The sequence below is a fragment of the Tetrao urogallus genome (genome assembly GCF_951394365.1).
Source record: "Tetrao urogallus genome assembly, chromosome: 1".
Classification (NCBI taxonomy): Eukaryota; Metazoa; Chordata; class Aves; order Galliformes; family Phasianidae; genus Tetrao; species Tetrao urogallus.
Genome location: NC_136813.1, coordinates 101,958,777 through 101,972,515, shown reverse-complemented (window position 1 = coordinate 101,972,515; position 13,739 = coordinate 101,958,777).

Genomic DNA, 13,739 nt, shown 5'->3' with positions numbered 1-13,739 from the left:
TTTAAGTCAGTGAGTATTGTGAATGTAAGTTTGTCAGGTGGACACCACATGGATGTGTGTGTGAAAGGGGAGGGGGAATATTGGGATGTGCCTGCCAGTCTGAAATTCAGGCCTTCTACCCTTGTACTGCTTTTTCTCTCCAAGCTTTTGAACTCGATCCTATGAGGTGTTGAGTTCTCCCTTGACATAAGAGAGGGCTTGACATGCTGACATTGTGGGCAGTAGGATTATATCACAATTTGAGCAAATCTTTAAACATGTACCTTACTGATTTGAGGTTTCAGGCAGTGTTAAAATGCTGAATTGACTACTCTTATAGGTTACTTAAAAATAATAGGGCTAGAGTATCTATGTTGGGATGCTAAATTAATGCTGTTCTCCCCCTTTTTGCACCTCTTATCTTTATAGTCTATCAATATTTCTTCCTTTTATTGAGTTTCACTCTCGAGAGAGTTCTGTATATTATTGCTGTTCTGGTTGAGCTAGCTCCTAAGTTGGTCAATGAATTAGTTACAGATTGGGAAAACTGCATGGAAAGGAAGGTATCAAAAGCCTCCATGATGTGTTTATCAGGGCAAAATCATTCAGGAAATATTAATTCCTGACGTAAATTTAAAATTAGGAATTCTTACAGTATTAGAGATACTGAGGAAAAAAAAATCCAAGTATTTTCTTTTTTTCCTCCCAGTCTTGGTAAAGCTGGAAGGCAGAGGCAAGATTTCACAAGGGAAACAATGAGGAAAGTTGTAATTTAGCTCTTTGAACATCAGAGTTGGAGGGTTTAGGGCAGAAGAGAGGAAAGTAGTATTTCTTTTTGAGATGTGATATGTTTGACTTCCTGAAACAGTTTAGTTAATGTCTAGGAAGAGCAGTCACTTCATTGCCTTCCTCTTTGCAAGTTCAAATGATGAAGGATCTCCTCCTGCTGCCTGTAGTTGTCAAAGAGGATTGGGTCAGGAACAGTCAAGCCAGGAGTTTGCACTGGAATTTCTTTCTTGACTATTTTGTTGAGTTAATGGATAGAGGACATGGGTATGTGGTGAATCTGTTGCCGCTTTCCTCAGGGACTGCTGTTATGTGCTCCGTTTCCCCAGCTGAACTTGTGAATGTTCTTACAGAACTTGTGTTACTCTGCAGGCTTTAGGAGACAAGTGCCAATAAAAACCTGCTATCGTCTGTAGCTGTTCACACACCAGTCGGCCAGCTTTGGAAGACACATAGGTTCAGTTTTTTTTCCGCAGTAACAAACAGTCCCCGTACTAACAACTGAGTGGAAAGTAAAAGCCTGAGTACGTAGCAGTAGCCCTGCTTCTATTCTCTGATTTGAAGCATTGGAAAGAAGAAAAATATATTCTTCTCTGTGACAAGTTTTTAAGTTAAATTGAGCAGATTTGCTTCTCTCTCACACATGCGTCTATGCACGCACATTTACACTCACAGAAATGTGCTTATGAGAAGCAGATGCTATGCTAATACTGCTCTTGAAAGGGGAGAGGAGTGCTTGCTTGCAGTGTTGCACTTATGGCACATTGATGGCAGTGAGAAAGAAAAGGGAATACTAAGGCTGCTCATGCTTCCACAGATAGGATAAAGGACTCTTAAAATCAGGTTACGGGCAAGTTATGTGTCTTAATGTGTTACTAAAGGAGTTTCATTTCTGTGTGTGTGTGGTGGATTCTAATGCTGTCCCAAGAAAGTGGATGATTCATTTTCTGAGGTCTTATAAAAACACGATGTACTCTGTCACTTTTTCTGGGAGAACATAGGGAAACTATTGTTTTATTTCAAGAAAACCTAAACATTAAAGTCCTTACAGTTATCCAGGATTTTATTTTGTTCCTGGTAATGTTGAGAAATCTGCTCTCAGTTTTTGTGTCTTGTTTGCTTGAAGGCAGGGGATGTTCAACCTGACCACCAGATTTTGGAAAGCAGATTCCCATTTTGTTTCAGCTGGGGCATTTCCATCCTAAAAAGATGATGCAATACTACAGCTACTAACCACCCAGCAGATTTTATTTCTGGAGAGCTGGATAATCCATGCTTGATGACAGTAAAATGCACTTTTTTATGATTCTTCTACTCACGAGATACACAAATTTGCTCATCAGCTTTTCTGATTCCTCTTTTGTAGTGTGAAGTGTTCAGTGAATGTCAAGATTCTCTCAATATTCTGTTTCTCCTGCTTTGAAACATGCTTTTGAGGATTAATTTCCCATCACAGCTTTCAGGGAGGCGGGTTGTACACCTCTTGAGAGCAGAGGCTGTATGAGGGGAGCATTATATTTTCCCCACTGTGCTTATGTTCACTCACCTTGGCATGCACCCACCCTTTCTGTTTCCAATCAATCATGTATGTCTTGCTCTTCTTCTCCTACATTTCTTTATGTATGTGCATATATTTATATACATATATATATATATGCACACACACGTTGTTATACCTAGTACCTTCTTCCCTCCATTCCTCCCTCATGCTTCGAATGCACATTCTTTGGAAATAAACTGAATGACATTACTAAATCTCATCTGACTGTAAAAACAAACAAAAAAAAACAGTAGGTATTTTATTGCATTCTCCGTAACCTCAGGAGTGAATGGAATTTTTCCACACTTAAAAAATAAATAAATAAATAAAATTAAGAAAGGAAAGGAAAAAAAAAAAAAAAGAGAGAGAGAGAGAGAGAGAAGACAACCCCTTTCCCCAAAACTTAATCTTTCAAAAGCCCTGATTTGTTGTGTGTGTAGAGATGACCATGGTGTCAAAGGAGTTATGCAAAGAGACACAATATGTTGCCTTTCAGTAGACAAATGTATCTTGTTCAATACAATTATTTTAATTCACTTCAGGTACAATATTTTTCTCCGTATCAATGGACCAGCAACTTATGTTTCTTTCAAGCAGCTCAAAATTACATATATGCATATATATTTTAAACTTGACTTCTGTCTTTAATATATCTGCCTTTGAGCTTTTAAGGAGTATTTGGATGATAAATATTGTTTTTGTGTGAATTTTTAAAAAAGTTGATGCATGTTTATTGGAGCTGAAATCTCATGTAAAGCAGGATGGTATTTAAAAATAAATACTGCTTTTATATATTAGCCCTATGGGCACAATCTGACAGCTATGATGCAGAAAAGGACCCTTTAAAGACTAAAGGACTCTTGCCTGTGCAAGGTCAGGAGAGGTCTTACAAAGGTTGAGATGGTAGTTCTGTGAGCAGAACTGATCTTCTCCAGTATCGTATGTAGATGGTTGGGCAGATGCTGCACAACACATTAAAATTAGACTGTACTTGCAAGTTTACACTTGTACCCTCTTATAGGATGAACTAATTGCCAAAGGGAATTAAAGATATCTCTGGAAACCTTTGTTTTAGCAGCCATTGGTCAGCACTGTGCCCATAATCCTCTGGCTGTTCTTTTTCTGTGGTGTCCATGACACCATGGTGGGACCTGTGATAGCTTGTTTGGAGTTCCCTCTGAACTGCAAGATGTTTTTAGCTCCCAATAAACTTAGTTTAGGGATGGAGGTGATTAAAACATCACAGTTGTTATGCACCCACACAAAGGCACAAGGCTTCAAGATAGATCAGCTGTGTATCACTGACAGTGGTGTTTTGCAGGCAGGAGCCCTGCTCCTCCTTTCTTCCTCAAAGTCTGTTGAAGTCTTTGATGGCATTAAGATCATTGGGACCAGCTGTGAATGCCTAAACTGCAGTCCATTGTTGGCTGGAACAGAGTGGATGCCCAGGGTCTGGTCCAACATTGGTGGACACGTACTGGAATCCACATTGATTCCAGCAAGCTTGGGCTCAGGTAATTGGCACCTATATACAATCAATGTTCATAGCAGTTGAGGTTTACAGTAATCTAGTAAAGTATCTGCAGAACTATGCTGCACTTTCTCTGCTAGCTGTCTGTAGTTATCATTTAAAACCATCAGTCAAGTCAGGGTCCCTCTCCTTCCCCCCTTCATTCTTAATCCTGCTACCCTCAGAACCTCCACTGAACATTCATCCTTCTCATCAAAACTGGTGGGAGTCTTTGTATAAAGAAAAGTGTCACTGTTTTAATTACTGAATAAATAATTTAATGTGAAGTTTATTGTTATATTTTTAATGTAGTATTTTCAGCTTGGTCTGTATTTCTCAACAATTAGCTAATGCTTTTTTTTTTTTATTTTTATTCTTACGCAACTGAAGAACTCATAAATCTCTTTGTAAATTACAGCATCCTGAGTTTCTATTTTTTTTCATGAGATTAATTTCTACAGCCAAGACTTTGTCTCCTGTTGAAAACATTTTAAAACAAGTGTCCTAAACTACTGATTCTCTCCTGAAATAGGATAGAGCAAAAGGCGAGCATCTAAGGGATTTCTAAAAGGGCTCTTGCATGGGGACACTAGCTTTCTCATTAGATAGGGTCTGTTGCATTTGCTGCAATGTCTTTTTTTTTTTTTTTTTTCCTCCTTTTAAATTGCTCTAGAATGAGAGGCTATTTTAAAATCAGATCTAGTAAGATGGTATACCTGGTAGACCTGAGGCTTCTTGCTGTAACAGATTTTTAGTTTTATAATTTTGTTGCAGTTTTGATGCTCATCAAGTAGAAGTTTTCCATAAAAGTTTTTTATCACAAATTGATTCTTTTTTATGACAGTTCAGTAATTCCCATTAAGGAAGTGACTATGCCCTTGCTAAAATTATTTTACAGCTGTTTAACTGAGTGATGTTCGCATGTCTGCATTCTGGATTGAGGGCTGAACGTTTGGTATTTTGGTCACAAATATATCATTTACTGTTCCAGCAGCAGGGGAGGGGAAACCTCCAAACTTTGGCCAAGCACAGAGCTTTTGAAAAATTGCCACTTGCACGCGATCAGCAGGGAGCTGTTAAGAGTTTACTTGCAAAATTCTGTGAAGATCCTGACCATATGGGCTATACAGTATCAGAGCACCAGTAGATGAGCAGGAATTTCCCTATATGTCTTGCTCCAGGACTGATTTCCAGGACAGTAAGCAGAGCATTTTGCAAGCAGAGTGCTTTGCCTCTGCTCAGAATCGCCCTTTTCTTTCTTGGGCCATGAGTAAGAACTTGAAATGTAAGGAAAGGAAGACCAGGGAAGGGGGAATTTGCATTCAGAACTTTCTGTAGGAGAGAAAGTGGTTGGAAACTACTGGGAGATAAACAATCTGCATGGATGATGGAGGTGAGGATGGGATAAAGACCATTGCAAAATAAGCAAATGATGCCTAACAACTGCTTGGCTTGTACATGAAAGAAGTAGAAAGGGACATGACAGCCATCAAAAAATACCAGAGCAGTGTGAGGACTTAGAAATTTGGTACAAACTAAGTGTCAAGAAAAAGCTGGAATAAACATTGCAGGAAACTTCTTTCTTTGAAGTGAGCTGTGTACACTGTGGTTTAGTCTGTGAGGAAAGATCTGGGAGAGCCCTTTTGCTTTAGGACAATCACAAATAGCCTCAGTGAAGTAAACGTGTTCTAGGCAACAATAGTGCTGTTAAACTGGGGGATGAGTGAGCTGATGTGCTTTTTCTCCTTTAGTAACATCTACTATTCTCACCAGAGTAGAGCTCCAGCTGCCTTGCCCCATGCCTTGGTTTCCAAATGCTCATAAGTGTTATTTCTGTATGTACTCACTGCATCAGAAAACAAGAGGGGAAGCAGTGATGCTCCAGAAAAGGAATTGTTTTGTGACTGATTATATTCAAGCTGAACCACAGCCTCCATTCATGTAAATCTGTGCCATTCAGTTGGATTTACTGACCTGACATCCATCAAAAATCTCATCACTTCCATCCAGATAACTCTTACTTTGGATTTTACTGACTGCCAGCTGGGGTCCTGCCTGATGCCATGGGGAAACGCTTCCCTTGGTGCCAGGAGGGAGCCGGATAACCTCAGCAGTGCTCAGCCTGCTTGGCATGAGGGAAATGCCATGGAATATGTGAGGAGTGAGGTTGGCATCTGCCACACTAGTGGGGGAGGTAAGTGTGGGTGGGGGCCAGCTGCTGGGGCTAACATCAGCCCTCTGCATCAACCCCCAGCACGCTGGGGCCAGTCGCCCCGACAGGACCTCAGGCTCTGAAGGGTTATGCTGCCTGCGTGACGTGGGAGGCCGGGTGGGGACTGAGACATCTGGTGAGAATTCCTCATGGCTGAGCTGTGTGTCGGGCTGGGATGCCAATTAATTTAGCTGATTTCTTTTTGGGGTTGTTGGGAAGAAGAGGGGGGCTGGATCCTGCAGCCTTCCAGTAATCGTCTGTCTTTCAGAACATCACTTTTGCTTTCTTTCAAGATGAGCGAGAAATTATATTTAAAAACAAAACAGAGCACAATCACCACCATGAACTACACCAATGTCTTTGCCTTGACAATAACTGTACATCTGCAATGGTTTATCACTGAGGGAAAATGAGCGGGTAATAAAGTTTTGATGTTGGCTGTTGCGTGCACAGAGGTATTGCAGGCTTTAAAAATGATTTGTAATGTGAATGCCCATAGTAGCACTACAGTTCAAAGAGACGTGGTTTGTTTTTCATGCCCATTTAGTTATGAATAACACCAGCTCTAATTTCCTCCTCCCACCAGCAAGCAGAAAGTCCTACATTGGAAGCCAAATATAGCAACAAAGATTTCTATATCTGGCCAAAACCAAAAAATCTGTTCCCTTTTAAGAATAGCACTCTATTCTTTACTGGTGGAAATAGATAGAGATAAAAACTCAACTTTCAGGAACTTTCTCAGTGGGAAACTCCCTAGTCTCTTTCAAATGTCCTTTTTAAGAGTAAGATTTTTTTTTTGGCATCTATGTAGAAGTCAATGGAGAAGACCTCTGTAGTGGTTGATCAATAAAGCAGTTTTGGAGAGGGAGTCTGGATAAATATTCCTCGCTGGCTGGTAGGTTTTTTCAAGCCTGTTTTGTCTGTCTTCTGAGAAATATATTCCAAATGGAAACTCCACAAGCTGCAGATCTACTACATTTCTTCACTCTTTTCTTTGGGTTTGCTTTTGTGGAGAAGTTAATTCCTCCTCTGTGACAGATTCCTGCTCTACATAATAAGTAAGATGGTGTGCAGCAGTAGCATCCCTCTTGTACTTCTTTGTGGGAATGAGTCTTGTGCTCTTTCCCATGGTTCTTTTCCATTTTCAGGTTATGTAGTGCCTACAGAAGGGTGGCTGGGGAAGATGGGCTGCTCCATTCCCTGTTTGGCTGGATGAGCTGGAAGAGAAAGGAGGTATTACAGACTAAAACCAGAAATGTTATGCTCATATGCTTCCTCCCTTGATTAGTTGTTCTTTTCCAAAATGATCTTGACAATGAGCATGGACATGGATGTCACTCTACCTTTTTTAAGCTGGAATTTTTCACTCAGAGGGTGGTGACACAGTGGAACAGGTTTCTCAGAGAGGTTGTGGATGCCCCATCCCTGAAGTCATTCAAGGCCAGGTTGGATGTGGTTCTGGGCAGTCTAGTCTAGTGGTTGGCGACCCCCCCCACGGCAGGGGGGTTGAAATTAGAGGCAAGTCATTCTATGAATTTATCTTTAGGAGGCTACCCACCCTTTCTGAATTTGAGCAGGTTTTTTTTTTTTATTTGTTTGTTTTTTGACTTCTCTGCACTATCTGAAGAAGGATACTCAGTTTTTCCTTCGAAGGTTTTATTTCCATTCCAACCTACCCCCACCACCCACCTGCAGGCAACTGGCATGAGAAAAATATCCCGTTCTCTAATCTACCAGCTGTCCTTGCTTTAGAAACATTGCCTCATTCATCTTCAGACTGGTCTTTGCTGTGGAGTGAACAATTTAGGAGTATAGAGATAGGTTTTCCTTCTTTGGAGATGTGAGATTTGCTGTTGTTGACCAGTAGAAGCAAGCTTTTACTCCTTGTGCATCTTAAAATCAATTCAGAGAAGTTTCATGCAGTGAGTATATTTGCACTGGATTTGTTCTGCCAGCCTTATTACTGATGGAGTTTTAGATAAACATAGGGATGTTTGGAAATATTTTGTGTATGTAAATATGTAAAATATGCAAAACAAAGCTAGCAGCTGTGGGGTGTATTCATTGCTCACGTGAGGAGGATTTATGTAATGTTTTTTTCCATCATCCCCTCTTTATTTAAGCATCTGCATCTGTTCCAAGATAATCACTTCTCTGTGATTCCCACTGGGCAAGTAGGGAGGAGGCTGGCTATGTCTGTGCAGTACCATAAGGACTGCCTGAACTTCTGCAAATAACTGCTTTCTACAACGTGCGGGAGCATACGTACTGAAGGCAGCACACAGCAGTTACTGCAATAGAGGTGGGACACACTGTGGGCCTGAATGAACTTGGCCACTCAAGAGTGGTAATGTAAGGCACAGGATGTTTGCAGCATCCTTGAGTACTTCATAATGAGCCTGACAAAAGCATTAGTCACCACTGTATGAGTCTTAATTTCCTGAATTGAATCTGTTGCTTAGGAAAGGGTGACAATTCTGCAGCCTCAAGTCCTTTGTTTAGCCAGAGAGAGTTGAGGTCTACGTATGCATGAGATCCTACTGAAGGCTTTGAGAGCGCTGCAGTAGGAAGTCATCCAGAACAAGCTCAGTCCATAGCATTAGTAGACTCTTCACATTTATTCATTTTTATTATACAGTGTGTTTCTTTTTAGACATCCTTTCAGAGAGGGTAATTCATCCTCTATGCACAGAGACTCTGCTTCGCTTCTGAGTACATCAGTACCACAGCATGCTCTGTGTGACTTAGCCACCTATTGTTTTAATGATGTTTTTCCAACCTCATCCTTGCTCTTATTTCTATTTCCACTTCTTCAAGAGCAGGCTTTCAAACTTCTGGCTGCTTGGCGATGTGAGTATCCTGGCTCTGCATCACACAGTTGGCATTTGAGTGCACAGTGAGTTCAACTTGTCTGTAAGCTTGGACTCCTGGATTTTGGAGGATGCAAAACAAATGTATGCTCCATTTGTTTGCTTGGTGGTCCCAATCACAGCAAATGGAAGTGCTTGGCATGAGCTGCAGCCCTGAGTAATGGGCAAAGTGGAAGTGGAACATCATTCAGCAGGAATCCAGAAGACATCCTGGCTCTCAGAAAAAGCTGTGTTTACTCTAGCAAAGGAATCAGTATAGTGTCTTCTCCAGAGATCAATTACTTTTCATCCTCCATGCTCCCAGTTAACCTAGGTATCCCAAATACATGATCTGGGAAAATCTAAGCATGGTTCTCCAGGTTTAGCATGGTCTCATGGTTTACCTCAAAGGTCCTTTTGCCTTGCTGAGAAAGACATTTTTGTGTGGGTAGGCTTGAAGAGATTTTCTTACTTCCAGAACGTTCTCATGCCAGATGCAGCATTCCCCTTCAAACCTTTACATAATGTACAGACTTTCTAAAGACTCAGTCATCCTGTAAAGGTTTTAAGGGCATTTTACTTCCTAGGAAAAATCAAAGTGATAAATTTAATGATCTGCTTACTTTGAATGGAACTAACTTTATACATGTAGTTTTAAGCGTTTTGGAAATATTTTTTTATATAGAATTTATTATGTGACTGGCATCTCCTTAGACTTACCAGAACAAAGCCATTTATTCATGATCCTACCACCACCAGTTATCTTCATTAGATAGATAGATAGATAGATAGATAGACAGATAAGTAGATAGATAGATATATTTATGAGAACATAGAAACACAGAATGATAGAATGGCTTATGACCTTAAAGACCATCAAACTCTGACAGCCTGCCGTGTACAGGGTGCCACCCACCAGATCAGGCTGCCCAGGGTGCCATCCAAACTAGTGCTAAACACCTCCAGGGATGGGGCATCTGCGGCTTCTCTGGGCAGAGAGATTAGAAACCTCATTCCAGTCTTACTTCTGTACTCATGCAAAAGAATCCAACAACAAAAAAAACAACTTAATGAGGATAAGACGCTAGCAATCTATAGCATTTTATGATATCTTTGTGCTATATTTTCCTAGTTTAAAAAGTGACAGGTTCATTAGCTCTTGCTTCTTCAACTCTTGTCTCACACGACATCTCCTAGAGATTCTACCACCCATTTTCCCTATCAGTAAGTGGAAATCACTGCCAGTCTCGATGGTACAGCAAAGTCTTTGAGGCAACTGTTAAAGCTTGTTACTTAAAAAGAAAGAGAGAGAATTTTGTGGCTAATATGTTGTGAGGTTATTTTTTTTTTCTTGTTTTATGTGATGGAGAAGTTGTTGCTTTTTCTTTAAAACTAGATGTAAAATGACAAGAATACATGGGCTGAACCAGACCCTGAACTTCTCATTGTCCTCACCACTGCAATGCCTATTTGTTGTCTTAAAAGGATGGCATTTCATTCCTCACTCCAAACATAATGAGTGGAAATTAGTTTCTTTCAGTTGGTTTGTGTTCATGATATTCTGCATTATGTGCAGTTGTCATCAAATCTGGACAATTACTGAAACCATTTGAGTATATCTTTAGCTGCAGTAGCTGCTGTTCTTCATGAACAAACTGTGTGCTTACAAAGCAGTGTCTGCAGTGTGAAAGTTTGGTAATAAAAAGGGAATTATGTTGATCTTATTATTTTGATTTGAAATACAGTGAAGCATAGGGGAACACTGAAACTGAGTAACAAGATGTAAACTTCAAGCTGCAAATTTGGCCTTTCAGTAATGATTTCCTTCTAGTATTTCAGATTGTATTTCAGTGTTTCTTAGCAAAATTTCTCCTTTGTAGAGAAAAAAAGTAAACCTGTTATCCATGACATACATTGCTGATTACTTTTCACATGGCTTTTTGCTGATTTGAAGAGGTTTGAGAGGAAGTATAGAGAACCCAGATCAACCAGTATCAGAATCTCCAGTTATCTCATATACAGCTTCATTGCGGGGTCTCTTCTGCAAATCTCAGACCTGTTATTTTCTCAATAAGCAATCGTTACAATTTCATCTCAGCTGGAACACTATTTCTCCTCTTTTTTTTTTTTTTTTTCCCTTTTGATGGGTCAGATTTAAGCCATCTGCAGGCAGATGGAAAGGAAAAGTGGAATTATTGTTTTCACCAAAAATTGTTGCAGCTGTCAGGGTGTGTTTGACACAAGCCTCATGGCTGAAAACAAAGACAGGACACTTTGTCCCGGCTGGATATCAGAGAGGATAAGAACTCTTCATGGCTAGCTCTTGGAGAACTGGGGGCTAAATGAGGTAAACAAGAACATTACTTAGCCATACACTAAGGCTTTCCAGAGGGAATTATTCGCTGACTTATGTACTGCTTTTGCTGAGCTCCAGTGAGACCCTATCGGTTTTGGCATGAGGTGGTAACTCTAAATTAAAGTCACAATATATCATACAAACCACTGTTTTGAGAAAGGCATACCACATGGCAGAGGATGAAACCATCAATTCCAGTACCTGTCATTACATCTTGCTTTTATAATTCAAATAATTTATGGCCCTATCATTAGTAACTGCAGACAATGAGAAAGGGATTAGAGGAGCTTTCTAGGAGGGACACCATGAGGTATGACTCAAACCCTCCCAGTGTGGATAGAAGATTATTTCACCACTTTGTGTCCAAACACTGCTGACTCCTAGGTCATACCAGCTTCTTGTGAAATCAGACCTTTCTGAAGGAGCATGAAAGTCCACATGAAAACCAGATCCATCATTGGAGCTTGTCTTCAAGAAAAGTAGACAAGTTTCCAGCTGGACTGCAGAGCTGATTTTGCACACTTGTAGGTGTTTTTGAACATAGGAGTGAGACTTTTCATTGGCAATGTGATGTTTCTCACCACAAGGCCCATCTGATATAATGTCTTTACCACTTGAAGGAAGAATTTGCTTTCATTTTGTGTGTGTGTTTTTTAACTACTAGAATATTGTATTAATATCATTAACATAATCTAAGATAGTTAACATCAAAATGTTGTCCTTTTCATCATGAGTCTTGAGAGTGATAATCCTGTGAATTCATCATAAGATCTACTTTTTTTGTTCTGAAGTGACAACTGTGTATAATCTCCTAGAGTTGACACTATCTTATTGGTATATATTCATGTTGTATTTTTCCCCCAAATACTCTATACATCTGCAGGCAAAATGTGCTTGTACTAAGCTAGAACTAAGAGAATAAGACATTTAGGAACTCTGAGCTATTATCTGTCATTAAGTCATACGAATTCTTGTGGTGCACAAATTCTGAGTAGCACTTTTGTTATTCTGTGGTTATTGACTATGCTGTAAAATAGCTCAGATGAAAGAATTTTGGAAACGATTCATCATCTGGTTCAGAAGATGCTGCTTCACACTGATCTTGGATCAAGGTAAGAAGGGTTCATGCTGCTACAGTTTAATTTGGCTAACTTGAATGGAAGGAAAGCCATGAAGATGTTCCAATTCCTTTTTTTTTCACTCATTTTTGGAGATCAGAATTTTAAATTCAACAAGAAAACCGAGAAATCAGACAGCTTTGGAAACATCTCCATAGGGATCCCTAAAAAGAAAGGTCACATACAATAGATACCACATCCTATTCATGCCATTCATAAATCCAGCAAGTGTGCTGCTGGAAATAGTTGAAAAGTTCTAGTGCATCAAAACTGATTTTCACAAAGAGAATTTCTACTATTTCTGCACTTGATATATGATGCCTGGACATGTACTATGTAAAGCCTTAGCAAGAGGATGTAATGGGCCATGTTCCCAATTAGGTATTTTGCAGCCATTTACACTTGCACGAAATGGGTGTGAAGTGTTCCCATTCAGAACTGATGATAGTCATTCACACTCACTTAGCAGGGCTGTAAAGGACCGTGGAAGTGTCCGGAAAAGGGAAAACCAGGCCAGCATCCTGCTGGAGCTGGAAGTCGGACCAGGGGACAAGCCAGGAGTGCCACTGCTCTGTGCCTGATTCCTGTGAGCAGTTCTGTGAAGAAAAAAAACCGCAAATGATGTATGCTTATTCATTTCTACTTATAGCTATCTTTGTAAACGCGAAAGAGATGATATCAAATATCATCAAAGGGCTACGGCTACCCTCCTCTCCCAGGGCCATCCATATTCATGCTGCTTGCTGCTGTATGCTATTGCTGATCTAGGTGCAGGTCCCTCACTCACTTGTGTCTCTGAGGTGGTGTATCTGAAGTAATCCCTGTACCTCCTTTTGGAGAAGGACCCTAACAGGCTTAAATAAGAAGAGAACCATATTTGGAACTAAGAAAGGTAATGGTATTGGAGATGATAAATGCATTACAGAGCTCTGAATGAATCCATCCAAAAGCAGTTAGTAGAGAAAGCATTGTGGGATACAAATGCAACCCATAGTTACTGCAAACAGCTCTTAGTCTCTGTCTCTTGGGAAAAATACGCAGGTTTATGTGACTCCTGCAAACGGTAGGTGTAGAAGTGCGCAGTTCTATCACTGGTGTGACTCTACTCCTTAACCATGTTTATTTAGCTCCATACTGCTGCCCTAGACGTACTTTCTAAAATTTGAATGAGAATGATAGAACAGATGATAGCTTTTCCCACTTTCTGCAGGCTGCATGCGTTAGTAGGGGAAACAGACATGTTTTCAAAAGATATTTAACAAAAAGATCCTCCAGTGTATTCTTTCTTTGCTACTAAAGAAGTGTTCTAATACCAGCACGTTATCCAAAAGCAGCACCACTATTTGACTCTGGCTGTTTTTTATGCATCAGAGACTGCAGCAGTTGTAC